Source organism: Mus caroli, chromosome 7 (genome assembly GCF_900094665.2).
Source record: "Mus caroli chromosome 7, CAROLI_EIJ_v1.1, whole genome shotgun sequence".
Taxonomy (NCBI): Eukaryota; Metazoa; Chordata; class Mammalia; order Rodentia; family Muridae; genus Mus; species Mus caroli.
The window spans coordinates 74,065,475-74,087,289 of record NC_034576.1 but is presented as its reverse complement, the minus strand read 5'-3'; positions in this window follow the sequence as shown (position 1 = coordinate 74,087,289).

Here is a 21,815-nt window from a genome sequence, read left to right as displayed (position 1 = left end):
ACTCAAAGCTAAAAGACCAAAAACAGCGATATGCTTGCTTTGCCAAGGAGGGGGTGAGGGGACAAACAGCTTGGAGGAGCTGAGAAGGGAGGCAAATGACAACCCCTCAAGACACATGCAGACCCAGCAGCCAGTGCAGGAATTGGGAAGGCTTTGCATGTAGGCTCCCTGGCTGCTGCTCTCTGAGGTTTCTAGATCCACCAACGCTGCCTTTTAGCTCAAATCTGTTATGCCCTGGTCCTTTCTGTGTGCCTGGCTGGGATTCCTCCACACCAGCACTTAAAAAGGGTCAATGCGCAGAACCGTCAAAGGGATAAAAGGTTTGTCCTCAGTGGACCCAACTCGATCACCGCCAGCTGGCGCTGAGGCTGTGCCTTGCTCTTGTCCAGCAATGCTTGTAGCATCTTCTAAGTGACTATTTGCTTTGAAGGAGCCTCTTGTTTATCTTCTCCTCTGACACAAAAAGGCTGTGCTAACTGCAGTAAATCTCCCTCGGTCTGGAAGACTTCTTAGGAGTCTGGCTTTTCCTCCCAACGCTTGTTGGCTTCTCCGGTGCCTGATCCCCACTCCAGCCTGTGCTGCATGTATTTTTGTTCTCGGCATTTTTTTTTTCTAAAATGACTATACCAAGAAATCTCATAAGATGTATGGAAACTTGTTTCCACTGAGCCTGCAGCGCGTGGGCTGGCAAGGTGTCAGGGGAAATGGCCTGGCCGGTTCTGCTGCCCAGCTGAAGGAAATGTAATAAACAGCGGGGCTTCTGTCTGTAGCTGTCAGGACACAGGCCCCAGCTTCTCCCTTTTAATGGCAATAAATAAATGACGGAAGTTTTAGGCACCGCACTAGTGAATTGGTGGCGAAGCCTCGGGCTTTTATCTCCCTGACCTCTGTTTGAACTCAACCTTGGTTCCTAAGTGCAGGGCAGACAAAGTGGGGTGGGAGGAAGGTTCCTTATCGACATGAACACCCCTTCCAGCACAACATAAAGAAATATGATGCCCTGTGTGTTTGCCTGTGACTCCGGGGTGACAGGGGCTAAGGGAAGATTTGTTGAAACCAGGCCCAACAGAGCTAAATGCCAGCTGTTATTTCTCCACCGGTCCACTGGGGTGGGACTCTAATAGAGAACACACTGATTTCAATAGTGTTTCCCAGGTACCGGCTATTGTAGGGCAACATGCATATACCACTGGGGCCAAGCCGCTTTAAAAATTTAAATGGTTTCAGGATTTGGGGGGAGGGGGATATTTCCACCTTACACAAATTCTAGCCCACAGTTAATACTTCATAAGCCACAGGTATATTCATCACAGTGTCTAGTTTTTGTGCATCATTTCATTTACCCCTTACAAGTTCATGAAGAGCTTGCTAATTTTTTCTAATGTTGTCTATGAGGAAGCTGGGGTTTAAAGAAGCTATGTAAATTTTCTAAGGTTTTGGAAAATAGTGATGTCAGAATAAAAATCCCAATCTGTTTAAATGTGCATTGTGGCACATCCCTGGAGAAAGCTCTTAGTGAGTAAATCCAATACATGATGCTCATGCCTCCTGTTCAATACCCCACACACACGTAGCCTGACTTTCTGTTTATGACTGTGGAGACAACAGGTCTGCCTGAATTTGTGATTATTTATTGTATCCAAGAAGTCTAGGTCCTCTTCTGAAGGGAGAATACGGCAGTAATGCGAACCAATATCTTTCTCTTGTGTTAGCTTTTCCATGATCAGACAAAAGCAAGATTCAGGAAGTAATGGTTTTTTATCTATTTATCTATGTAATTATTTGTTCATTTCTCTGTGTTAAATATATGTGCATGCAACAGCATGCCCATAGAGGTCGGAGAACAGCTTTTCAACTTGGTTCTAGTTTTCCATCTCTTTGAAGCAGGGTCTTTCTGCTGCAGTGCATAGCCCAGGGTAGCTCCTGTCTATTCTCCACTCCCATCCTCCCATCTCCCTGCAGCGGGGCTGGGATTACAGATGTAAACCATCACTTCCAGCTTTCTACGTGGCCTCCAGGGACCGTGCTTGTTCAGCAATCACTTTCTCCTGCTGAGCTGTCTCCCTGGATTTAGATGTTTTGTGAAGACAGGTGTTCATCATGCCTCCTGCTAAATTCTAGCCACCTTGTCAAGGGAGAATTTCCAGTATAACCAGGGACAAATTGAGTTTTAAAACAAGGCAGTTCCTGGTAGAGTTCCAGACTGGAGCAAGGCAATGGCAGAGCTTATGATTGTTTTTGCGGTGTTTACTATGAACAAGAGATGCTGGTTTGTGGGGGTAGAGCACACTTCAGTGTCAGGAATCTGATTGCTGGTTTAATCATCAAGACCTAGGCAGCATTTTTAAGCTTTTGTATCTTTGCTTTATTTTATATCAAGGGAAGGCCTGAGGTTTCAGAGAATTTAATCTCATGTTCTTGGCTCCTCTCCTAAGGGTCAAGGTAGACCATCAAGGTAGGCCCACTGTTACAGGCTGGGGATGCATGTGTGCTGCATGATTAAAAGCAGCCAAGATGCTTCAGTTAAGTAGCTGTCCACAAAGGCACAGAAACCTATACCCTAAGGACTCTTTAGGAAAGGAAACATGTTCCAGAATAACCAGGGATCTCTGCACCCAGTGGGAACACTGAGCCTTTCTGTGACCCCAGCCCAGCCTTATGGGAATAACTTTTTTTTAAATCTCTTATCTGATAGTTCAGGTCTGACTCTCCTCTAGCCCCCGCCCTCCACCCTCCAAAACCTTGTCTAACTAATTCCATCAGCTGTGAGGACACAAGCTGGAAAGGGAAGTGTCATGCTTGAAAGCCGAGCAGACTTCAGTTCTGCCTCTACAGGACCTTACATTGGTGTTTGTCCTTTGCCAGGATTTCAAGATTCATAAATCCCAATGCTCTCATTTCTCACAGGGCATGGAGACATTGAACTTACAGCTATCTTACCAGATTATGTGAATAATCTTGCTTGCAGTAGGTACAATTTAAAGGCACTGCCCTTACCCTTTGTGGGCCAATCTGAAGGCTGACTTTTTCTTGTCTATCATGTTCTACATTTCTGCCATGAAGAAGATACAAAATATTTATTTTCTTACACCAGAAATCAAGCACTTAACATGCACACAGCTAATGAACAAGATTCTTCTAAATCCCATCTCAGCCAAATGTTCATTTCCAAACCTAACACTCATTTTATTATCTTGCTTCCTTAGGCTTGGGTTTAAATGGTGTACTAATGAATCTACCACTTCACTGGGAGATCAAAATAAAAGATCAACTGGTCTCTTACTGTATGGAAGTTTTAATTCACAGTTCTTTTTCTTCCTGCAGTAATAAGATATATGATTAGGAATTAGAGAGATGGCCCAATCGTGAAGAGCAGTTGCTGCTCTTCCAGAGGACCCCAGTTTGCTTTCTAGCCCACATTGAGGACCATATGACTGCCTGTAATGCCAACTCTAGAGGACTCAACGATCTCTTTTAGCTTCAGCAGGCACATGTACACACACGTGCACTCATATTTACACTGTCTGTCACACATGTACACATATTATCCTAAGATAAAATAAATCTTAAGGATAGGATCAATTTTAAGGAAACATTTACTTTAAAAGATTTTGCTGCATACTGGGCAAGTGAGATAATGGCACTGAGAATTTAGAAGTATCTATGTGTGTGGAAATATGCATTTTGAGGAGATGTATATCGCCATTCCATATGACAAGGTGGAGATCTGTTATGCCAGATTGCTCTGTGTGAGTAAATCAGGACTTTGAGGTAAGTCTAAAGAGTGAGATGTGTCGGAAACTCAAACTCAGTCTACCAATGTCACCTAGACAAACACAAACAACCTTAATTTACTTCTTTTCCCAGACTTTGGAGGAACAATGTGGACTGTAACTTATTATTGGAAATACTGTGGATGTCTAATAAAAATATCTCAATTGAGGGCATTCTTACTTCAAGAGTTACATTTTTAGTTTTAGTTTGACATACTCGTCCATTTTCCTGCCATTATACCTCCATGTTTGTTTGCCTGTTTCTGAAAACCCATTTGGAGTTTTTAAGTAACATTTGAAATTCTCCCCTCTAATTTTAAAGAAAAAGAACACATATAGGTCCTGGAGAGGCTGAGGAGAATCAAGACTGCTTACTGACTACTGTGAAAATCAGAGCTGATGTTTCACAGTAGGGAACAAATGAGGGTGTTCATTCTAAATGATGGGCATCCCTGTCAGTAGCCAAAAGCCCAAGAATACCTCCCACGCTGTACCAAGTCAGCACCAGGGTAACCCAGTAAACAGGGTCCTTTGAACCTTTTCACATTGAGTTGTTGTCAAAAAGCTACACATGTCAAGGGTAGCAAGCAGGCCCAGGCCAGCACTGTCACAAGCATGGAACATCTTTCCAATTTCTGATCTGTTGAGAGGTAGATTATAGAATATGCTAGAAATCCTGACACTTCACCTCCAGGGCACAATGTCACTTGCTGCTTCACCCAGCGTCCTCCCTGGTTGCCTTTGCAAGGAGAGGAAAATTTATACCCACCCAGCCCTAAGATGCTGACGTTCCATGTTTACAGGGACTGTTTGTTCAGAAAATTAATCAGTTACGGTTTTAAACTTTAATTAAAGAATGTTTTCCGGTGTTATAGCAAAACAGACAAACGCCCATAAAACGTATATTTGACTGCTGTTGTGTGTTGTTTTTGGATCACAACACAGTCTTGAGATCAACCATGCATGGTATTTTTGTGAACTATTCTTTTAACGGAACAACCTTCACATAAATTAGGTTCATTAAAAAATATCCATCAAAATAAAAGTCATGCTGAGAAACCGTTGGCTGGAATTTCCTTTTCCTATCTAATCAGCAACAAAATACTTTGTACTCCTTCTGTAAATAATACTAGGGAGAGAAGTGAGCCGGCACTCCATTGTGCAATAGGCTCTTCCTGCCAGGGAGCCACAAGTAACTTCATAGGAAGCCACACATTTTGCATACATTTTGGTCAAGAGAGAATCACTGGTTCAGTGAGCATGGGCATGCTGGAAAGATTTTAGATCCAGATGGCGATACATGCTCAGCATATTTTTAAGTTTTCCCTTGTGTTTTTACATTTCTATTTCTTGTTTATTTGGTGCTTGATGATAAAAGAAACATGCTTCTTAGGTAAAAGTGACAAAAAGCTCACACACATCAAATATTCTTAATAATTGCCTTAATAAACAAAAGATTGTTACCAGGACATGTATCTCTAATTTTGCCAAGGCATCCATCAGAAATATTTGTACATGTATTATCATAAATCCAGTAGAAGATGCCAACTAGGGCATTAAATGTTTATAAATCTTACCCTCTGAGGACTCAAAATGTATTTACAAAAACAAATGAAAAATAGCAAAAGATAATCTTTGCCTCTTTTTTTCAATTTCGTTTTTCTATGAAGAAAATTGAAAAGTCCACTAAGCAATGAATACAGAGAAAAGCATTCCATATCAAAATTAAAAGAATATATGAAATTTACACAATAAAATAATTTACAAATAGAATATATAAGATTTTCCATATTTCAAAGCAAGAAGATGTATAATAGCATATATACCACAATAAAATAAAGATAAAATACTGTAAGTTTGGGGGGTTTTGTTTGTTTGTTTTTTTGGTTTTTGGTTTTTGTTTTTTTTAGTATATACCTTGGGAACTTTACTTTTTATCAGAATATAGTGAGGATTTTTCAAGGTCCATTCATACAGTTCGTCTTCATTCTTTTGAGCAACAACTTAGAGTATAAGGTATTATCCAGAAAACTTCAGAAAAACCAATTTTTTCCCCCAGAATTCTGGACTGATGACATTCTGTCAATAATTAAGAACACAGATTTCAAACATATTGGATGTGTTTACATTAATCGTATTTTGTGGTAATTTTCATTATTCCCTCACGCTTTAAAGACGTTTTAAGCCACATATAGTCTTCGCTCATGTTCAGGAAGCTAGCATTGTCATCTAACCTCTCATTTTTCCTTTTTTTATACTGATCACTGGGGTTCTCCAAGTCACCATGGAAAAGAGGATTAGAATACCCCTTTACTTTCTTTAACCCAAATTCCTCCTAGACCTGTCTTGGAATAACAATAAACACCTTTGTGTTTGGACCATGAAGTGATGCAAAACAATCAGTTTCTCTCACATAAAAAGAACTTGGAACAGATTAATGAGAGGTAAGGACAGAAAGAGCAGACACAAAAAAGGGTGTCAGCTGCTTCTACTTATCAGAATATTGGAGGTCAGAATCTTTAATGGGAGAAACTGCAGCCATTCATATCCAGGATCTGAGGACTGTGGCTCTGTGTACTTACTCACCTAGAGGATGGATCAGAGTGGCACTCTTGCAAAATGACTTTCTTGTTGGAGGAGTGTATCTGTTGATGCTGACTGCACTGATAAAAGTAAATGAAGAGAAGCGATTCATTGACCTGCAATTTAAAATGCGTGTTGATGCAACAGTTTTAATTAATGTAATTATGTCTACCTGAGTTCTGAAGTCACAGAGCAAAACATTCCAGAAATACTTTCCATTCCTCAGTCGGCTCCAACAAAAGCTTAAATACTTGGGTGAAGGTGGATTCACATTGCATGGATAAGTTTTATCTACTACACATTGCTAAAGGTGTAGGTAATAGATGTTTTCAGAACAGATGCCTATAATGTGTTTTACATATGACACAAAAATAACTATCATTTTCAACAATTCTGTGAAAAATATTAATTATTTGGTGTAAGAAGACTAAATAAATTTATTAAGCATTCTGAAGTGCTGGCTATATAGATACTTTTTAGGAAAACTAGTTAATCCAAAAATCAACCAAAAAGTTATCAAAAATATAAGATCTCTGGACTATGAAGAAATAGACCAGTTCAAGCCTTACTTTTCGTTACCTAATCCCTTCTCAACTCTACTCCCCAAAATACTCAAGCAAGCTTTTCCTTGCCTTTTCCCAAGTTTAGAATCTTCTGTGTATTCACTCTAAGTCCTAACCTCTATCATTAATGATTATTCTATCAATCCATAAATGAATAAGTGTATAAATTCATAATTAATTCTGGGATCATGGCTTACTTGATGCAACACTTTGCATTGTTCACAGGTAATGGAACTATCTGAAAGAATGTCAAGGGACTGGACAGTTGGGGAAAGCTCATGTCGGTCTCAGCATGCTTGTCCTTTTTGAATAGGGGATTTGACTGTTAATCTATGACACTCTGTATTAGCATCTGTCCCAGAGCAGGCCTCTGCAGGGCCTATGATCGCAGAATGGAGACCCTGATAGGAAAGCATGCAGAGGTCCGAGTCTCTGCTGCATGGCACAGAGAATAAGCATTTTATTCTGTTGGTCACCATAATGTGAGCATCTGAATGGAAAAATATAGGTGATGGAGTTTCATGAGACAACGTTTCAATGTTGAACATACATGTGAAGTCAAATGCTTCGTGGTTGGAGAACAACCATGAGAGGTTATTTAGCATGGAAATAAAAGTATGGGAGGAGTTATGGACCCTTACCTTTAAAAGTCATGTCATGAGTGTTGTGTTTATAAAAAGACAGAGAGGGGATATGTTTTGGTGGAGGTGTAATCAGGGCCCTCCGAGGTGTCCCTTCCCCCTGAGGGACCAGCCACATGAAGGTATAGTATAGAGTTTATTCAGGGCATGGGGAGGGGAGCAAAGAGGGTAGTAGAGTCAGAGAGAGAGAGAGAGAGAGAGAGAGAGAGAGAGAGAGAGAGAGAGAGAAGAGAGACGAGAGACGAGAGACTAGAGAAGAGAGGAGTGGAGGTTGGCCATGAACATGTAAAGAGAGAGGGGAAGGGAATGGGGAGGGGGGAAGGGGTGAAAGGACAGTGGGAACAAGAAGGCAGAGCAAGAGAGAGGAGGGGGCAAGTAGCCTCTTTTATAGTGAGTCAGACACACCTGGCTGTTGCCAGGTAGCTATGGGGCAGAGCTTAGACAAAAATACTAACATTCCTCCATTTTGTAACAATAGGTTTGCAATTGAATTGACAGAGATATTAAATTTTATGTTAGGTAAAGAGGGCTGGCAAGATTGCTAAGTGGCTAGAGTGCTTGTCACACAAACATAAGGGCTTGAATTCAGAGCTCCTGAACCCAAGTGAAAACCAGAAGTGTTTGCACACATTCCTAGCATTCCTGTGGTGAGATAGGAGAGAGAAGGAGAAAGGGCAATCCTTAGGATGATTTAGATCAGGTAAAATGATGTACACAGCAGTGAATAAGAGATCCTGTATAATTGCAGCACTCAGGAGGTAGAGGTAGATAGATCTCTGAGTTCAAGGCTAGCCTGGTCTACAGAGAGAACTCCAGGATAGCCAGGGCTGTCAGAGTTACACAGAGAAACCCAGTCTGGAAGAAAAAAAACAATCAAAAAGAAAAAAAGAAAAAGAGACCCTGTCTCAAACAATGCTGATGAATGACAGCCATTTTTTCTTCTGACTTCTATGCAAAGGATGTAGCATACATATGCCCATAGTCACACATCAGAAATAGGCATGGGCATGTGTGTGTGTGTGCATGCACATCCACACACAAACACACACACATACATGCTGCACGCATACACAGATATAGAACAGGTTAGACACACTAACTCAGGACCTTATTATTAAAACATCTATCCTTTCTTCCTCTTTTGCTCACGAATTTTCCGTTGGGTTCTTACACCAAGCTTCTGTTCTTATGGTGAAAGATAAACTCTGAACGTTTTCCGTCAGTTATGATTTGCACAATTTGGGTAGTTCCTTTTCTTCTACTTCTCTGACTGATCTTTACACAATGCAGATAATGTTCAAAAACCAATAAGGAGCACATAGGGTGTACTCAGCAATAGCACTGCCTTTCTCTAGTCCAGTAGTTTTCATAGCCTTTCCCTCGCTCTCCTATAATCTTGGCCTTGAGGATAGAAATGTCACCTTCAAAAATATCTCAAGGATCTAAACTGAATTCACTTTGAGACTTTATTACTGGACATGCAAAAGCTTGTCAAGTCCTCAATTAAAAGATGAAATATTATCTCCTTTTTCCCTCTTAAATGTCTTTGAAATCATTTCATGGACATGCAAAACAGTTGGTTGGTATTTTGGGGAGTATTCGTGGAAGTAATTGAGCGCACTGCCTAAGAGTATTTTTTTTGTGCTAATTAAATATTCCAAACTTCTATCAAGATTATTGTCACCTATTTAATGGCTCATTGAGTTTACAATCTATGCAAGTTCTCTTTCATCGGCAGAGTTAGAACATCCATTCCAGAAATGACAAATTAGGGAGCAGGCTCAAAAGATAAAGGACCTTCAGGAGATGAACCACATTTCCAATGTTGACAGGAATGACTCAGTCCACAGGTTGGACTCAGAATCTGACCAGTTCTGAGTGTTTGTTTCTTCCCAGCAGTTCACTTACACCTTTTGTCATAGTCTCTGGCCTTGCAGATGGTATGATGTGATGGTTGTGTGCACTTTAGTTAATCTATGCTAGAAACTAACTACTAGTTTTAATATCATGGGATAATTCTATCTTTTAGTAGAGACCCTAAGGGTATGTATTTAATGGGGTTGAAAGAGGGACACATAGATTAAAACATATCTATCATGAAGAAGAATGAGTTCATCTTAGAAATGGAACAGTATAGAGAACTCATACATTCATCTAATAAATAATGCTTAAGTACTGGCTAAGCATCAAGAAATATGTTAGGCTAAAGGTAGACATTGAGAAACACTCTGGAAAGGACATAAGCATTTGGAAAGGAAAATACAGTTGTTTTTCATTTCTGTTGCTGGGAGCAAAACATTGGATTTTAGTATAGCAATGACTCTTCAGGCCCTTGTGTGATTATTTATTGATTAATTTTGTTATTTGTCAATTTAATACATATATTACTGCATTCTGATTACTTTCTTCTGAGCCTCTCCCTTACATTCCTATACAAATTCCAGTCCTTACCAGTGCCTTTCCCAGGTTCATGGAATCTGATTTCGTTTGGTAAACCATTTAGGTTAACCAGGGCCATTTTGACACAGGGAGCTCTATTGCTCATAAAATAGTAGGGAAGATGAACAACTATGCATGTGGAAAGGCATATCTAAATAAGACTCTAGGAAAGTGTTATGAGTAAAGTATGACTGCCATGGTATGAAGAAACAATAGTGAAGAGGGAAAGATGAAGATATGTTTATTAGGACAGAAAGGAAATAAGGACTGACTCAGGCAGCAGTTGAAGAAAACATGCTCCAAGCACAGGAGACGCTTATAAAAGATTCCGAAGTGAAGGACATTAGTATCTGAAGAATATGAACATCCAATGCTGACTGGGCATGACTAACAAAGAAAAATGGTACCCCAAAATGCAGTGAGAGACTAAGATCCTGACTGTCAATCAAAGCTGCATAGACAACCATAGGCAATGGTTCAAATTTCATGCAAAGTCCAGAAGACAGTTACAAGACATGAATATCAGAGAAGGAAGCAGGGTAATATAGTGTTGGTGATAATTAATGGATGAGAAATCATAGGCTTGGGTTTAGTAGCAATGACATAGAAAAAGACAATTAGGCAAATATGTGATTTGGAGTTCAGACAGAAAGAATAGGAATCATAATACCTGGGATGAAAGAATTGTCAAAATGGTGAATATCGATGTTGCTGTGGATTTAGAGAAGATGAAGAGCATTTTGGCTTTGTTTACCTTTATGTTTTGTGGTTGTGGCATTTAAGATGTCAAGAAGACATATGAAGATGTTAAGAAGGCATCTAAAGCCACAGAAGATGTTAAGAAGGCATCTAAAGCCACTGGCCAAGTGGCTGTTCTTTATAAGAAAGGTGATGTTCTTATTTCTCATAGGAGAAAAATAAAGCTATGCTCACAGGCTGAAGTAAGACTGTAGATTTATGAAATTTGTGGCTTATATTAGCTTAATAAAATAGCAGGAACTTCAGGTCAGAAAAATAGAGAAGGATGGGAGAATGGGACAGTAAGAACAGAACAGGAGTGAATTCTAACAGAAATGGGAAGACAGGGTAGTCAAAAACCAATCTTCACAAGAAAATATGCAAATTTACCAGAAAAAAAAATAATTGCTAGTCAGTATATTTTATTGTAGTCTCTCTAATGCTTTCTGCTTTACAGGACTAGAGTTTGTATCCAAGACTTATCCTTGATGTCTTAGGGTTTCCATTGCTGTGAAGAGACACCATGACCAAGGCAACTCTTATAAAAGAAAACATTTAATTAGGGCAGGCTTAGAGTTCCAGAGGTTTAGTCCATTATCATCATGGCAGGGAAACACAGTGGAGCAAAGCTAGACAGGGTGCTGGAAAAGGACCTAATTGTTCTGTCTTTATCCAAAGGCAGCAGAAGGAGATGTGTGCCACACTGACTGTGGTTTGAGCATAGGAGACCTCAAAGCCCACCCCACAGTCACATACTCCTCCAACAAGGCTACACCTTCTAATAGTACCTCTCCCTATGAGCCAAGCATTCAAATACATGAGTCTAGGAAGGCCATACCTATTAAAACCACCACACTCAGTAAATTCCATGATCCAGCCTTAGTGGTAATTCCACTAAAGCTTGTAGAGTACAGGTGCCATGTCCTACTGACAGTACATACCTACCCAGCAAATGTAACTCTGTTGATAGAAGGCATGTCCTACTTAGGGTTTCTCTTGCTGAGAAGAGAGATTACGACTAGAGAAGAAAACTTTTCTTTTTCTTTTTCTAATTTTTTTTTTTTGAGACAAGGTTACTGCTCCTGGAACTCCCTTTGTAGATCAAATCAACCTGAGATTCACCTGCCTCTGCCTCTCAAGTGTTAACATTAAAAACATGCACCACACCCAGCTGGAAAGGTTTATAAAGGAAATCATTTACTTGGGGCTGTCTTACAGTTCAGAGTTTCAGTCCATTATGGTCATGGTAAGAAGCATGGAGGACTCCAGGCAGACATGGTGCTGGAGAGGGGCTGAGAATTCTCTGTCTAGATCCCTGAGCAGCAGGAAGGAAGAGTGAGCCAATAGCCCTAGGTCTGGAACCTCAAAGCCCAGGCCTCCTCCTACACACTTCCTCCTCCTCCTCCTCCTCCTCCTCCTACACACTTCCTCCTCCTCCTCCTCCTACACACTTCCTCCTCCTCCTCCTCCTCCTCCTACACGATGCTCCCTACAAGTTTATGGGGACAATTTAATTCAAACACCATAAGACCTATGTAGGTCTAGGGAAAACATGACAATGACCCAAAATCCAACACGTCCTGTACTCAGTTTCCAGTGGCCTCATACCAAATACTAAAAAGAAAGCCACCATAACAAAAAGAAGGAAGGACTAAGTCATGTTTTTAAAGGACTGGTGAAACTCATTTCAGGAGTGTAGCATGGTGATTATGTGCTTAAGGAAGACTGAGGCTTCTTCAGTATATGAAGCCTGTACAGTGTTAAGAGCAATTGATTCCTGCAGGATACCTTCCTTTCTCAGACCTTATCAACTGCATGTAATGTGTGAAATGAGAGACAGATAACACATGTTATCTAGAAAAAAAAAAAAAAACTAGTGAAGAGAGGCAAAAATTGTAGTTAATTTCTCCTGATCAAAATCCCTTCCATGAGTGTTGAAGTTGATAACTTGCCATCACTCCCACAGTGCAAACTTCAAATCAACACTTGAATGTTTGTGTTCACTTTCTGGTGCAACATGAAGACACTGAATGTGTCCCAACATAAATTAATTTTCCTAATTGGAGAGAGAGAGACAGAGAGAGAAACAGAGAGACAGACAGAGAGATACAGATAGAGACAGAGAGAACCCTACAAGTTCAAATTTCTTGGCAAGCAGAATAGAAATATGTGGATTTCTTGTAAGAGACCAATCCATAGAAAGCATTCTACTTTTCCTTTGTGTATTTATTTCCAGGTTAGATGATTCCATACCATGGGCTGTGTCTTAGTCAGGGTTTCTATTCCTGCACAAACATCATGACCAAGAAGCAAGTTGGGGAGGAAAGGGTTTATTCGGCTTACACTTCCATACTGCTGATCATCACCAAGAAAGTCAGGACTGGAACTCAAGCAGGTCAGGAAGCAGGAGCTGATGCAGAGGCCATGGAGGGATGTTCTTTACTGGCTTGCTTCCCCTGGCTTGCTCAGCCTGCTCTTTTATAGAACCCAAGACTACCAGCCCAGGGATGGTCCCACCCAGAAGGATCCCTTCCCCCTTGATCACTAATTGAGAAAATGTCATACAGTTGGATCTCATGGAGGCATTTCCTCAACTAAAGCTCCTTTCTCTGTGATAACTCCAGCTCTGTCAAGTTGACACAAAACTAGCCCGTACAGATAGGAGTCATCTTTGCTGACCCATTACATTTGATTACAGATGTTGCTGTTAGTGGCTCACTGGAGAGCCAAGAGCTTGCTTACCCCTAAAATAAATATTACACATTACTTCTTCAAAAGTTACCTGTCTCACTCAAAAGAAATGCAAATTGCCAGATGTGATGATGTCAGTAAGAGGGGGGAAAAGACAGAAAGAAAAGAACTACGGAAAATAACGTTTTGCAAAGATTTGAAAAAAGTGGCCCCAGCCTCCTGAGAACACAGTGAACTATTGCTGAAGCAAAGGAGGGCAGTCACCTCACTTCAGACTCCAATCAGGCCGCCTTTGTTCTGCAGCTTCTACTTGAGCTAGCAGTCCCTCCACTATACCTGTGCACATCCTTCTATTCATATGTTAATTGTATCAAAGCTGTTATTCTTTCTTCCCCCCCAATCTGCTTTTAAAGTAATGATGACATTTATGAAGGACTGTCTAGAGAGGTGAGTTCTGTGTGGACATTGGAAGTTCCTGGCAGTTCACCAAGCCCACAGCATGAAGGAGAAATGAGTGCCTGCCCTTCCCTCAGGGATCTACTTGAACATAAAGAGGTTATCACAAGAGCCCTTAAGGACTTTCCCCTTTTCCACAGATATGACATTTGGATTTCAATGGCAGTTTTATGACTCTCTTTACAGCTTTGATCAGAGCCGAGATGTGTAGATTATCCCATGGCATCGCAGGAGAAGGGGACTTGTCTCTCAGGCAGAGGGGGCAAGGAAACCACACATCTTTATACTGCTAATGGCTAGGGGAAGGCACAGGGCTAGACGGCATGGAGACAGCCACATAACATTCCAGGGACCTCCCTTTTCTCTGCATACAGATTAATTGCCTATGGCAAATGTTGCGTGCAAATTTCAAGGGCAATTGAGTCCTGTGTGCTTCCAAATGTGCATCTCTTTTCTCTCTCTCTCTCTCTCTCTCTCTCTCTCTCTCTCTCTCTCTCTCTCTCTCTCCCTCCCTCCCTTCCTTTCTCTCTTTTTCTAAAGGCCAAAAGTTGTCAATTTTATGTGCTATTGAGTTATGCATATCCCAAGCCCTAAGTGGGGAACCTCAGCGACACTTCCAAACCATCAATTATAAATATATCCTTGATATCTAATGTCTTTCGGGAGTAGGCAGACTGCTTTGATGGGGCTGTTTTATGTGGATTCTGTTTCCTGTTTTTACAAGAGTGCTGTGGTTATTAGTTTAACCAAACAGGACATTTCATTCCTATATGCCTTATTTTCTCACCATGCTCAAACGTAAGGAAATAAAACATGTTTATGAGTGTCTTCAGTTTTTAAAGATTGGAAAGTAGTGAGATGCAATTTCAAACACATAAATAATCTGCAGTCCTCATTTGTAATGTGCCCCAAGATGTGTTCACCATTTAAAATGATAACTTGCAAATATGTTTATTAAGGAAATCAAGTGTAGGGAGCCCTCCCCTCCTCATTCATCCTCCCACCACACCCCTTGGTGAACTTCATGTGAAGAGCATTGCCTGTGGTCAAGGATTTGAATGCCGGCTTTGCTACTACAAACTGAGTTTTGAGAAAAGGGATTTTCTCAAACTTGCTGGTTTTCTCATCTCTGTAAAAGAGGACAAATTAAGCAAACTTACTTTGTAGGACTGAGGTAGGTTATTCATCGGGATCATTTGGAACCCTAGCCAGTAGATACTAGATGAAGCCAAGGAAGTCTAGGGTTGTCTAAAATACCAAGCTGGCAAAAAAAAAAAAAGTATAAAATCATAAAATGTATGATTTAGATTTTCAGCCGAGAGTTGAGTAGATAGCAGTGGGGTTGGCAGATGCCTCTGCCTGGTGAATCCAGAGGTGGCAGGGATGCCGTCTCCCTTCATTAGCTCTGGGTGGAGGGAGGAGTTCCTTCTATTTCCTTTACTGCTTCCTCTCATTCCATCTTCAGGGGCTTCCTCTGTACTGGTCTTTCTATCGCTAGCATAGTGTACCATTTAACAAGTGATGTAAAAAATGATAAAGTCACCAACTGCAATTTCTGTTTGAAGACGGTGACAGGGTGCCGTGAAAACACCCAGTAGACTGGAGTTCACCCTGCTCACAAGAGCTTCGCCTTCGCATATTTTACTGTCAGTTTCTTGACATTTTTGTCAGCTTACGGCTGGAGGGCATAGGTGCTGGCGGCAGGTCCAACCACATTTTTTTCTCCTCTGTTGCATTTTTAGAGTCTATAAAAAAATAAAATAAAGCCGGAGATGTGGAGTGGGGTGAGAAAGCATAGGGAAGAGAGGCGACGATGTAGCAGCGGAGCCCTATGAGGGTCAAGGTTATGAGATTCACATACACTGGCCTCTCTCTACCTGCTGGAGACTGGAAAGAGCTGGAAGCTGCGACCGCTCCCATGCCCTCACTCCCGGTTCCGGAGACACAAAGCTTAGAAAGTTACTGTTTCATTTTCTCCATTTCCTCCCTATACAAGGGAAACAAAAGACAAATATTTGGCTCTGCTGTGTGCAGAGGTAATCTTGGCTCTTCAGTGCTCTTTCACCCTGTACGGAAGAACTGTGTCCATCCTGGAGCTGAGATCTCTGCACCACACGCGGGTCGTTTCCCCTGCAGCCGCTTCTCTGGCTCCACCCCCCCACCCCCCACCCCCACCCCCGTTCTTTACAGCTAAGCCCTTTATGGTTAAGTGCTCTTCTAAAATCGTGGAACCCATGTACAGGTGCACACTTAGCTCATCCTTCCAGAAGTGCCGATTCTGTAAGCAGCTTTTCCTGTCATTCCCCCACCATTTACAAACGCAGAAAACAAAACCTGAATTCAAAATTGTGGGGATATACTCGGTTTTGTTTCTGATGATCTAAATAGAGCAATGACAACAGGTAGAAAAACGACTTGTTAGGTCCAAAGTCCCATCACCCCCACCTCCACCCCCACCCCACTCCCCAGCCCTGCTGGTAACAATGTCCTCAACAGAAGAATGCTTGGTGCATAAACAGGATGGCTGTTGGCTGAACAGAAGCCTAAAGGCCAGTTTCTGTACTAGGATCCTCTCTTAACTCGCCCTGACCCAAGGTCAATTACCTCAAGCAAGGGCGTCTAGATGCCAGTCCATCAAAACAGCCTGTTTGAGCTCAAAGACCCCACCCTGTTCCCTGTCATAGAAAATCTGCTTGCTTTCTGCTATTTTGTTTCTGTCCTTGCCACCCCTCCCCCATGGCCTTGGCGGATTAATTCCCAATAATCCTTTCTTTCTACCAGTGGAGTAGACCAGTAGACCAGAAGACCAGTAGACCCAATACTACAGTGGCTTTACTGTACCCTGGATTACAAAACTAAGAGAACTCAAACTATCTTCTAGGAAAACCTTGCCCTTCCATTTAATTTCTCTAAGCCCAGGTTTCCCTCTTGCTCCTAAAGGAGACAGGGAATTTTGTTTATTAATTTATTGTTAAATAAATTGTGCACAAGGAGCCTATTCCTTTTTCATCAGAAGAAGCTTGATGGTAGGATAGAACATGGCAGCTATGTCAACAACATACAATTGAGGGAAACGTCCCAAGAGCCTTTGTATTTTCACATTGTAATGAAAGAACTATCAAGTATGAATCTTTTCTATCAGATATGACAACATTTGTGTTTAGAGCAAGGGATAAGATAAAAATCTTATCTCCCTTAACTTGTAAAATTTTTATGCAAATGGTTTAATTCTTCCCACCCAATAAAACCTTTGTTTACACAAAGGTCTATTCTAGGACTCTGATGGCCTAGAGTAGTGACCCTTTCCTCCTTGGAACAGTGACCCCCTTCCCCTTTGTCCTTCAGTCCCTATGCACCAATTGTTTTCAGACAAGTCTATTGGACAACCCTGTGAGGATGGACGCCAGCCAATGGGGAAAGAGCACAGTCCCCACTTGAGTGAGAATATAAATGTGTGCTTCATAGCTCAATGGAGTCCATCTTGCAAAGGTCCCCTCTGATCAAGCGTAAACTTTGCTCTGTCCAGACACACTTCCCAATGCTGGAGACTGTGGTCTCTTTCTTTGTGACCTTGAGCATATTTCTAACAGTAAGCACATTGGTGGTTTTCATTAACAGGTGTTCATTGTTAAACACTTGACTTACTGAAACTGGTCAATTGTTTTCCTTGCAAAAGAATTTAAACAAGTTGACTATTTTAAGAAAAAAAAAAAAAAAAAAAGAAAGAAAAAAAGAAAAGAAAGAGAAAGGCAAGAATTACTTTCCAAACTCTTACCGGAATATTCCAGTCTTCTTATGAGTAGCCATCAGAAAGCAATACTCTGTTACATGTAGGGCAGAGACCCTCATGCAGCAGTTCGGAGAATGTCATCTCTGGAGGCCAGATTAGCCAGAAGAGAGTTCTGCTTCCTGCTTGTGATTCACTAGGAGTCCCTTTGCCTATATAAGACTATACAGGGCTATAGAAGACAGTGAGACTGCAACTCAGAGACAGTGAGATAGAAAATCAGAAAGGAGCTAGCTGGACTGACAGGCTCATCTGCATCCACAGACCTCACCCCAGTTTCTGTATTAAGTCCTTTAAAAGGCCTGAGACAATGGAATGCTGTTTCTTGAACCTTTCCTGCTATGTAGACATGCTCTATTTTTTCTCTATACATACCACCTATCTGTCTCTCCTCGCTCCTCTGTTTCTTTCTCTCTCCCTCCTTAAGCTTCCATCTCTAAGTCTATAGTAAACTTCTATAAAATTCATCCTCTATGGACTGTGAATTTCATTTTTGAGATACAAAAGGCAACAATCAGAAGCTAGAAAGGATTCAATATTCTAACACACCCCAATATTTCCATATCAATAGCACATGAAAATGTCAATAGATACACAAAAAGCATTTGATACGATTCAACATTTATTCATGATAAACACAGTAAAGGCCACATACAACAATATAGTAATTTATCAGTAAAGACTACATACAACACTTGGGTAGTTAACATTATAGTGAATATTGACAATGAAGGCTATCTATTCAAACTAATGTTACTCAATATAGTGTGGGCATCTTAATACATCAAGGCAAGAGAAAGAAAGAAAATCAACACAAATAAGAAAAAGTCAATTATCCATGTTTGTAGATGATATAAAATTAAAATATTTTAAATATTTTAACAAAAGATTTAAGATATTATATACATTTTCAACCAAATATCAAGATGAAAAACATTTTAAAACAGTACATTTTTTCCCATACAACAATAAGAAACTCACTGAGAAGAAATTTGGAAAACAATTCCATTCATAATATATGACACATATGTAGCATAAACTTAACCACAGATATTAAAAGCCTATACAATGAAAACTATAATGACCTGAAGAATGAAACTGTAGAGTAAACTAGAAGATAGGAAGACCTCTATGTTCATGAACCAGCATAATTATTATTGTTAAATGAGTATATTACTTGTATTACTAAAACCAATCTATAGTTTAAATACAGTCACTATCAAATTCCAAAAACATTCTCCCACAGAAGTAGAGAAAATATCTTTAAAATTATGTAAAAAGTAAAATGACCCTGAGTGGCCAAAACAATAGGAATATTAAATCAAATTATCAACTAGGAGTATCAAAATACTTGACTTTAAACTATATTAGAGAGCTATCATAACAAAAACATCACAAATGCACACACACACATACACACACACACACACACACACACACACACACCAAATATACCGTGGAATAAAATAGTGGACCCAGAAGTAAACCTGAGCAGCTATAGCCTTCTGAGGTTTTGAAGAACATGTCAGAAACACATACTGGAGAAAAGACAGTCTCTTCAACAAAGGATACCGGGAAAATTAGCCATGTCTCTATATAAGACTGAACCTAGATCTTTATCTCTTACAATGAAAGCATTTCATTTAAAATGGATCCAAAACCTTAATGTAATTTTGGAAACTTTGTAACTGCTGAAGGAACGCAAAAGAAAACCATGTCAAGATACAGGCAATGGCAAGAACTGTTTCAAAGGAATCACGGACAACCGAAAAACAATGGCAGGAATGAGTAACTTCAGTTGCAAGAAATGCACAGATACTACATAGGAAAGAACTAACAGTCAACAGAGTGAGGAAATTAATCTGGACGGTTACTAGAGATGGTGCCTACATTTGAAATAAGACTTCCCACACTAATTCATCCAATTAGGCCATATTTACTCAACAGAAGTTCAATATCTAGAACATACAAAGAGTTCACATTTTTAAATCCGAAAAAGAGAAACTAATGGTGATGGTTTGTTGTAATGTCATCTTGCCACAAATCAGAACCATGAGTTAGGAGCATCAATTGAGAAACTGTCTTGATTGGATTAATTAGTGTAGGATGTCCTATTTCAAATGTAGGCAGCACCTCTAGAAGGCGTACAGATTAAAAAATAGGGGTAGGTGGATATGACAGACAGAAATAAGAGTGTGGCTTATCTGCTGCTGTGGAATGATTGAGCCTGATGCTGTCGGGACAGTTCCTTTACTGATTTAAAAGGCAGCATTTGAGGCTTCAGTCATTGGCTGAGGACCAATGGCTCTCCAAGAACTAGGTTACTGGTGCCACATTGGGATTGTTAGAGCGCTCATGCTCATGGAGGGCTACTACCAGAATTTTAGCTTCTCTACTGAAACTAGTCACTGAGGGACTATCCCACTGCTAAGGCACCAGCCTCAGAGGCCAAGCAAGAGCTGTGCTCTCAGCCTCTCTGATGTGATTCTGCTGTTTTTACTCTATTGAAGTAAACTTACACACACACACACACACACACACACACACACACACACACACACCAGAACCATGTCTAATACAGCAATCTAATAAATGGGCACATGGACTGAATGGATAGCTCTAAAACAAAGATGTATAAATGCCTGAAAGATATAGGCAATTAATGTTTAACATCTTTAGCCAAGTTAAAGTGCATCAAAGCATAGAAGCAAATCATGAAGAAGCAAAATTGCATGTTTACAAACAGCCCTTCAAACAAGTTTAGTTAAGCAGCTATAGCTGTGTGGCCTTATTTCTGTATGCTCTGTACTTTTCCATTAGCTTGCAGATCTGATTTTGTGTCAGAACCATGGTTTTTCTGTCACTGTGGCTCTGTAATAATTTGAGTCCAAACATTGTGAGACCTTCAGCACTGTTCTTTCTGATATGTATCTATCACCTGGCTGTCTAGGGACTTTAATAATTCAGTATGAATTTGAAGACCTCTTCTCTTCCCAGTCCTACCCTTACAAATCTCCCCCCCCCACTACCTCCTCCCCTTTTTCACAGAGAATGGGAAGCCCCCTCAAATACCACCTCACCCTAGGTAGGACTGCTCGAAGAGGTATGGGGGGCAATGAGGATATAAAGTGAACAAAAAGATAGATAGATAGATAGATAGATAGATAGATAGATAGATAGATAGATAATACACTCCTTTCATGCTCATGGTTCGGCACAATTAATACTGTGAAAATGGATATGTTATCAAAAATAATATAGACTTTCATTTTAGTCATCAAATTCCAATGATATTCAGCCCAGAATTAGAAAAAAAATCTCCAAATTCATACTGAAGTATCTATGGTCTTCTATTTCTATTTTCAATACTTTGATGTTTTAGTGTATAACACATACACACACACACACACACACACACACTACACTGAGTAAGGACATACGATTTTTAGGTATTTCTTCCTAGTGAGGGTTAGTGTTCAATATATAAGATTTGTAAGTGAATTGATTCATAGACCACCCTTTTAGTATCAAAAAGATGCAAGACAAGGGACAGCATGGTTTTCCTAGGCAGAAGACTCTGAATAGGAGAAATTACTTTGGAAATCTGTGAGTCATTTCAATCCACTTGGTTGTTTTTCTTATCATGTTCACATTTTAGGCTGTGCATAAAATTGTGGTAACTGAAATGTCTACAGACTTCCAGATTTTTTTCCCAGAAACCATATATGCACAAATGGGAACAATTCTTTGAAATATAACTAATACCTAGACTATCATGAAAACAATCATTAGGTGAAGTTTTTCCATTGCCAAAGAGCTTTCTAGAATCCATTGCTGTCAACCATTGCAAAGTTGTTTCTCATCAATATCTATTCAAAGCATTTAAAAACAAATTTTAAGCAACCGAGTTATAGGGAATAGAGTACTGAATTTAATCTTGCCTGCAAATCTTACTTTGGGCTCTACAGTCTGAGATACTTGAGGCTTCATAACAGTCATCTGGCTGGGATAATATCTCAGTTCTCTGGAGGAACTGCTTCATATGTCTCACAGAGAGAAAGAAAGAAAGAAAGAAAGAAAGAAAGAAAGAAAGAAAGAAAGAAAGAAAGAAAGAAAGAAAGAAAGAAAGAAAGAAAGAGAAGGA